The 8,120-nt window shown below is 37.3% G+C and overlaps 1 pseudogene; it reads right to left on the reverse strand.

The window, feature by feature from the left end:
- Nucleotides 1–2,510: 2,510 nt before the first annotated feature.
- LOC123124807 (ATP synthase subunit a, chloroplastic-like) lies at nt 2,511–3,469 on the reverse strand (annotated as a pseudogene).
- Between the last annotated feature and the right edge of the window lie 4,651 nt (nt 3,470–8,120).

Here is an 8,120-nt window from a genome sequence, read left to right on the forward strand (position 1 = left end):
CGTATACTTTATGAAATGGGGGGAGTATCTGAAACTGTAGCTAGAGCAGCTATCTCCATAGCTGCCAGTAAAATGCCCATACGAAGTCAATTTATTCGATTAGAGATATAGAACCCTAAAAGGGGTATGGAAGATAAAAAAATGCCCGGTTTTTCTTTCTGGAAAGACAATATTTCTTTCATCCTTTTGCATTGAAATAACAATTGAAATCAAAATAATATGATTCAACCTCAGACCCTTTTAAATGTAGCAGATAATAGTGGAGCTCAAAAATTGATGTGTATTCGAGTCATAGGAGCTGCTGGTAATCAGCGATATGCTCGTATTGGTGATGTTATTGTTGCTGTAATCAAAGACGCATTGCCCCAAATGCCTCTAGAAAGATCCGAAGTAATTCGAGCTGTAATTGTATGTACATGTGAAAAGTTCAAATGCGAAGACGGTATAATAATCCGCTATGATGACAATGCTGCGGTTATAATTGATCAAAAAGGCAATCCAAAAGGAACTCGAGTTTTTGGCGCGATTGCCGAGGAATTGAGAGAATTGAATTATACCAAAATAGTTTCATTAGCTCTTGAAGTATTATAAATACTAGTAGGCGAAATTGAGACCAAAGAATTAATTTAGTAGATTGTGTTTTACGTATATGTTATAAAATCCAAAATGAAAAAAAGAAAACATGTTGATTATAGAAAAATTAGGAGGAACCTAGAATTAGAGTCTTATGGGCAAGGACACTATTGCTGATTTACTAACCTCTATAAGAAATGCGGACATGAATAAAAAAGGAACAGTTCGAGTAGTATCTACAAATATTACCGAAAACATTGTTAAAATACTTCTACGAGAGGGTTTTATTGAAAGTGTTCGGAAACATCAGGAACGTAATAGATATTTCTTGGTTTCAACTTTGCGACATCAAAAGAGAAAGACTAGAAAAGGAATATATAGAACAAGAACCTTTTTAAAGCGTATCAGCCGACCCGGCTTACGAATTTATACCAACTATCAAGGAATTCCTAAAGTTTTGGGTGGAATGGGAATTGCTATTCTTTCTACTTCTCGAGGAATAATGACAGATCGAGAAGCTCGACTAAACAGAATTGGGGGAGAAGTCTTATGTTATATATGGTAATCGCCCCGTCTATAGTGCTCAAATTCTATCTCGCCCTTCCTATTTTTAAAATAAAAATAGAAAAATAGGAGAAAAAAATATGACAGAAAAAAATAGGAGAGAAAAAAAACCCCGAGAGAAGCAAAAGTAACTTTCGAAGGTTTAGTTACGGAAGCCCTACCCAATGGAATGTTCCGCGTTCGGCTAGAGAATGACACCATCATCCTAGGCTATATTTCCAAGCCATGAACCATAATAGATTCAATCTAGTAATTTCTTTTAGATTAAGTCTTACGTCTTGTTTGACCCGTGAAAGACTTCCTTTGTTGAAATGTTCTGTTCCCAAAATTCCTAAAATAAAAGGAAAAAACTTTCCACTTTCCTAAACTAAGGACGAGAAATAAGAAGGTGAGCATATCTTCTAAATTAATAATACTCAACTCAGCCCTTCCTAGAATGGGGTATTATCTATCCCGATAAATAGATAATTCCAGGAGTAATAAATAGTAGTAAATTAAATAAAGTATTGATATAATTGGAATTGCGGAAGCAAATACCAATTTACTAAAAAAGAAAAAAGTATCTAATCAAAATCAAAAGATTTTTTTAAGATTAAACAAAAGGGTTCACAAATAAAAGCGCTAGTGCCACAACTAGTCCATAAATTGTTAAAGCTTCCATAAAAGCTAGACTAAGCAAGAAAGTACCTCGTATTTTACCTTCTGCTTCTGGCTGTCTCGCAATACCTTCTACAGCTTGTCCTGCAGCAGTACCTTGACCAACTCCAGGTCCAATAGAAGCAAGCCCTACGGCCAATCCAGCAGCAATAACAGAAGCAACAGCAATTAGTGGATTCATGGTGAGTAGTTCCTCGTGTCAAAAAAGAAAGAAATGGTTAAGGATACAATCAACCAATAAATTCTTACTTCTAAGCTCTATTGGGGAGAAGTAAAGTAACTAAAAAGTACAAATTGAAATCAAATTGAAATGATAATGTGAATTGTCCGAACTACATAGAAAGGAATTCCATATCCATATATCGGATTAGATAATCAATCTAACCTAGGAATATATAATATTATATCCTATATATATATATATACATTTGTTTCTTCTATTTTGTTTGCATATTTTCTCATTTTCTATTGAATCAGATTCTAAAATCATTGCTTAAAGTGGAAACCTGCATAAAAGAGGACTCCACTTATAGACATTAAGGATATTATAGTATAGATCTTGCATGACTCCACCCTCCTTAATGCATATATACTTTGAAAATTCCATAATATAGTCTATTCTATTCTCTCTCCTACAACTCTAGGCTATATATTCATACGCATTTCTAACTTTTTTTTGCAACCAAGCAGATTATCTAGAACCATGCATGAATTGAGCTAAGCTGCACAAAAAATACTATTTCCAAAAAGAGTCAATTCAATGATGACCCTCCATGGATTCACCTATATAGGCTGCGGCTAATGTTGCAAAAATAAGAGCTTGAATACCGCTTGTAAATAATCCAAGAAACATGACCGGTATAGGGATTACTAAGGGGACTAAAGAAACAAGAACAACAATGACTAATTCATCCGCCAATATATTCCCGAAAAGTCGAAAGCTAAGCGATAATGGTTTTGTGAAATCTTCTAGGATGTTAATTGGAAAAAGGATTGGAGTTGGTTTAATATATTTCTCGAAATAGCTCAATCCTTTTTTGCTAAGACCAGCATAAAAATATGCCGCTGACGTGAGTAAAGATAAAGCAACAGTAGTATTTATATCATTCGTGGGCACTGCTAATTCCCCATGGGGTAACTCTATAATTTTCCAAGGTAAAAGAGCACCCGACCAATTCGAAACAAAAATAAAAGGAACATAGTTCCAATAAAGGGAACCCAGGGACCATATTCTTCTCCAATCTGAGTTTTGCTCAAGTCTCAAATAAACTCAAGTACATATTCAAAAAAATTCTGACCGTCGATCGGGATGGTTTGTGGATTCCGAACAGCTATGACAACTGAACCTAGCAAGATAGTAATTACGACCCAAGAAGTGATGAGTACTTGGGCATGAATTTGGAAACCTCCTATTTGCCAATAGAAGTGTTGGCCTACTTCTACACCCGGAGTGTTTTAATGGAACAAGGTATAATATTCATATTGTCCTCTGATAAAAATTGGACTTCAAAAAAGGAATTCTTTTGATTCAACCATCTCTTTCTCAACTCAGCAACTTGAAGTATTAATCTTATATTTAGGATACCAAGAAAGCACATCAGATCATAATATATATCAATACCCTCTAATATATATCAATATTCCCCTTCTTTTTTCTATGCAAAAAAATTCTATGCAAAAAAGATATAGTAAAGTAAGTGATTCAATAAATTTACGCAGTTGCCCAAGAATTCACTATTTATTCTTAATCAACGATTTCTTATATAGAGAGAACGGGCCTCACAAATTGAAAATACTAATTTGTTAAGAATCAATCGAATTGAAGTCATAGTGTCATCGTTGGCTGGAATCGATATATTCGCGAGATCTGGGTCACAATTTGTATCGACTAAAGAAATAGTAGGAATCCCCAAAATGGCACATTCCCGAAGAGCTATATACTCTTTTTGCTGATCAAGGACGATCACAATGTCTGGCAACCTCGTCATATATTTGATCCCGCCGAGATACCTTTGCAAGGTAGATAATTTTCTCTTCAAGATTGCCACATCTCTTTTTGGGAGATGGTGGAATTTTCCCATTTTTTCTTCTGCTCTTAAGTCTCTAAATTGAGAAAGTCTAGTTTTCGTAATCGACCAATTCGTTAACATACCATTGAACCACTTTTTATTAATATAATGACAACGAGCCCTTATTGCAGCTGATGCTACTAAATCTGTTGCTCTTTTTTTGGTACCAACAATTAAGAAACTTTTTCCCTGACTTGCTGCATCAAAAACTAAATCACAAGCTTCTGATAAAAAACGAGCCGTTCTAGCGAGATTTTTAATATGAGTACCTTTATGCTTTGCCGAAATGTAAGGGGCCATTTTAGGATTCCATTTCTTAATACCATGACCAAAATGAACTCCTGCTTCTATCATCTCTTTCAAATTAATGTTCCAATATCTTCTTGTCATTTTTTCCACACTTCCTTTTTTTAATCCTACCATTCCATTACGGAATTTAGTTCTTTTTGAAGATTAAGAAAGATCCGAAATAGCTTGAAATAAATAAAAATTGTTCCGAGAGAACCTTGTACTAAGATAAGAGTTGGCCATTGATACATGGTATAAACATAACCACCTTAATGAATTAACTGACTTGTTTTACTTATTGAAATAAAAATCTTAAAAATCTAAAATTTGACCTGTTAGTGTTCTAAGTTCAAAAGTCTAGTAAAGTAAAAAAATATTTTTTATGTATCCTTAAATGATATAGGGTTAAATGTTAAATGGGGGTTCTTATGTCTCATAAAAATTGTTTGTTACATCAGAATCTGAAGAAACTAATTCTGTATGGAGAAACAAAAAATCTGTCATTTCCGACGCGAATAGATTTTTTTATTTCGAAATAAAGGTTCTTGTCTTGTGGGGAACGATGCACACATTTTGGAATCCGGTACCAACAGGTATAATCCCCCCAGAACTACATTTTCTTTCAAGCCTTTCAACCAATCAATGCAACCTCGTAGGGCAGCTTTTGCTAAAACTCGAGCAGTTTCTTGAAAACTTGCTTCAGATATGAAACTTTGGGTATTCAGGGAACACTACTGGAATCAGCTAATTTTCCATCTGCCAGCTCTTTGCCGTCTGCTAGCTGACGGCAAAGAAGCTCTTTGCCATCAGCTACACATAAGCAGACAGCAAAGAAAAGGCTGACGGCAAAGAAGCTCTTTGCCATCTGCCAGCTCTTTGCCGTCTGCCAGCACACGGCAAAGAATCTTTGCCGTCCGCTGGCAGACGGCAAAGAGTGTGGTGGCCCCCACCCCCCGCTCGTTTGAAAAAATCTTAACGGCCCACCTCTTTGCCGTCCGCTAGCAGACGGCAAAGAGGCAAAAAGGCGGACGGCAAAGGCTGGCTGATGGCAAAGAGGGCACTTGCCTAACGGCAGGTACCCCCCGCCCGTTACTCACTTCGTCCTCGCGCGCCCTTGTCCTCCGACCCCGCCGCCGCCGCCCGCCGCCCCGTCGCCCCCGCCGCCCGCCGCCCCGTCGCCCCCGCCACCCCGTCGCCCCGCCGCCCCGGCTCCCCTGCCATCTAGTGACGTGTAGATGACATCATACGGCGGACGGCAAAGACCAGAGAAATTTTGCCGTCTGCGGCGGACGGCAAAGGTCTGCCGTTAGCCACTTAACGGACTGACAGCGCAATTATTGCTGTCCGCCCTCTTTGCCGTCCGCCGCAGACGGCAAAGAGCCTTTGCCGTCCGCCGCCAGGAAGCAGACGGCAAAGGAGTTGTTTACCGTAGCGTTCTTTGCCGGAGCCTTTTGCCGTCCGCGGCTGACGGCAAAGGTCTTTGCCGTCCGCCTTTCGAGCCTTTGCCGTCCGCCGTGGCAGACGGCAAAGTAGCTGTTTCCTGTAGTGGAAGCCCATGTTATTCCCAATAAGATTGCCCAATAATAGATCGATTCATCCGAAGCTCGTCCTGCTCTTTCCGCTCGCAATAGTCCGATTAATTCCCAGTCGAAAAAACATTAGACATTCCATCTTCGGAAACCCGCACTTTTGATGTTACTTGGTGTATAATAATCTCCATATGTCTATTATGGATCTGTACCCCTTGGGATCGATAAACCTTTGGATTTTATTAACCAAAGAGATACGACTTTGGGCTATGGTTAGCTCAGCTCCAATCAAGAGTCCCCAAGGGACCCCAAGAATTCTTGGTATACGCTCATTCCAATCCTCAATTCTCCTTTCGAGATTCGGGGATAATGAATCAATTGAACGCGCTTCAAAGATTTGTTCCACTTTTGGAAGACCTTGCGTTATGTCACTAGATCTCGATTTTTCATATATAAACGTAACTAACCTATCTCCCTTGTAAATGATTTCTCTATTAATTCAATATCGACGGGCTAGTAGGTGACAAGAGAGTTATGGTACCAAAAAAATGACTCAATCAAAGATCCAACTGATCCCCACGCCTGTATTGCAAATACGCAGTCACGAATAATCCCGCTAAAGTAATAGGAATTAGGCCTAAGACGATTCCAAATAGAAAAACTTCAATCATTTCGATTTGTTCGAGGGGATAAAAAAAGAGGTACGATCTATCCCTAAGTAGTACTCTAAATTATCCACGAATCTCAGTGACCAAGAAAAGAATTCCTAATTAGTCTGGAAAAGAGTCGTAGAATGCCAGGAATCCCAAAGAAAGATTTTTCTTTTCTGAATTATAATTATTCAGTCAATTCAAATAAGGCGTATCTTGTTCAAGCCAATAAATAGAGTTGGGGTTATAGTTAAAGCAGCCAGTAGAAAACCAAAATAACTAATTAAAGTAAGCATGAAAGAGTGAAATTCCATTTTTTTACTACACTACATATCTTGGTAAAGCATTTACCTAAGTTATGGAAAATTCAGAATTCATCAGTTATTTTAGATAATACTAAAAAACAAGATAGAGTAAGATACAGAAGTGTAAAATAAAGTGGATTCATCAGATGATACATGAGTCCCTAATTCTGAATCAAGAGATTTGTTGCGGAATTTGTTAATTGAGTAAAGTAATAATATTAAGAACTAGATCATCTAACCCCATTGAATTTCATTTTTTCATTCAATTTTCAGTGAAATTTTTGAATAAGAGATAAATAAACAATTGAATTTGAAAAAAACTTCTTTCTATTTTGGATAATTTCTTTTTCAATAGGACCCTCTTTTTGGAGTGAACGATCGAATATTCCCCTATTCCTTCTTATTTTAACTGATTGTATTACATATGGAATAAGAGGAGAACAAAAGCATTCCACGACCTGCCAAGGGACTGTTAAAAAAAAGAAAGCTCTTCCTTGAATTTACTTTATTTTTATTCCTTTTTCGAACTCCAACCAAAGTAGATTCGAAGACGAGTCACTTCAATTATCCTTTTAAGTTCTATTCTATTTTCTGTCTTTCCCTATTTCATCTCGTAAAGTTCCGCGCTCGTAGTTTGGTCAAGAAAGTTAGACCTAATCCAACAAACAATACAAGGATGAATTACGAATTATGAAAGGATAGATTTCACATATACTTGTCCTTGTATTGTGTCAGTATGAGAATATCCTTCCTAAATTATTTATCCAAACCTATTGGTCATTAACTTAGATTTTCCCAAGATTTTGGCTGCTATTCCGAATTACTCTATTATTCCGAAGCCAATGAAAAGTAAGTAGAACCTACAAAAATGGGGTTTTCTATTGATGCCTTAAATAACATATAGCTTTCCTATAGACAAAAAAAATAAAAAATAAAAAAATAATTATGTTTCGGAACCACGCAAAACCAGATTGCTGTGCCATAGGAAGGATAGCTATACTAATTCGGTATACTCAAAATACACCTTTGGTACAAAATTGACAATCTCACAAGGATGAAATATCAGTAATTTTCTATTTACTGGTCGATTCCATCTTTTACGGAATCAATTCCTTTTTTGAATGTACAAAATTTTTGGGAGTTCAGCATGTCTGGAAGCACGGGAGAACGTTCTTTTGCTGATATTATTACCAGTATTCGATACTGGGTTATTCATAGCATTACTATACCTTCCCTATTCATTGCGGGTTGGTTATTTGTCAGTACGGGTTTAGCTTATGACGTGTTTGGAAGTCCTAGGCCAAACGAGTATTTCACGGAAAGCCGACAAGGAATTCCGTTAATAACCGATCGTTTTGATTCTTTAGAACAACTCGATGAATTTAGTAGATCATCTTAGGAGGCCCTCAATGACCATAGATCGAACCTATCCTATTTTTACAGTGCGATGGCTGGCTATTGACGGACTAGCTGTACCTACTGTTT

This window comes from Triticum aestivum, chromosome 5D, assembly GCF_018294505.1.
Source record: "Triticum aestivum cultivar Chinese Spring chromosome 5D, IWGSC CS RefSeq v2.1, whole genome shotgun sequence".
Classification (NCBI taxonomy): Eukaryota; Viridiplantae; Streptophyta; class Magnoliopsida; order Poales; family Poaceae; genus Triticum; species Triticum aestivum.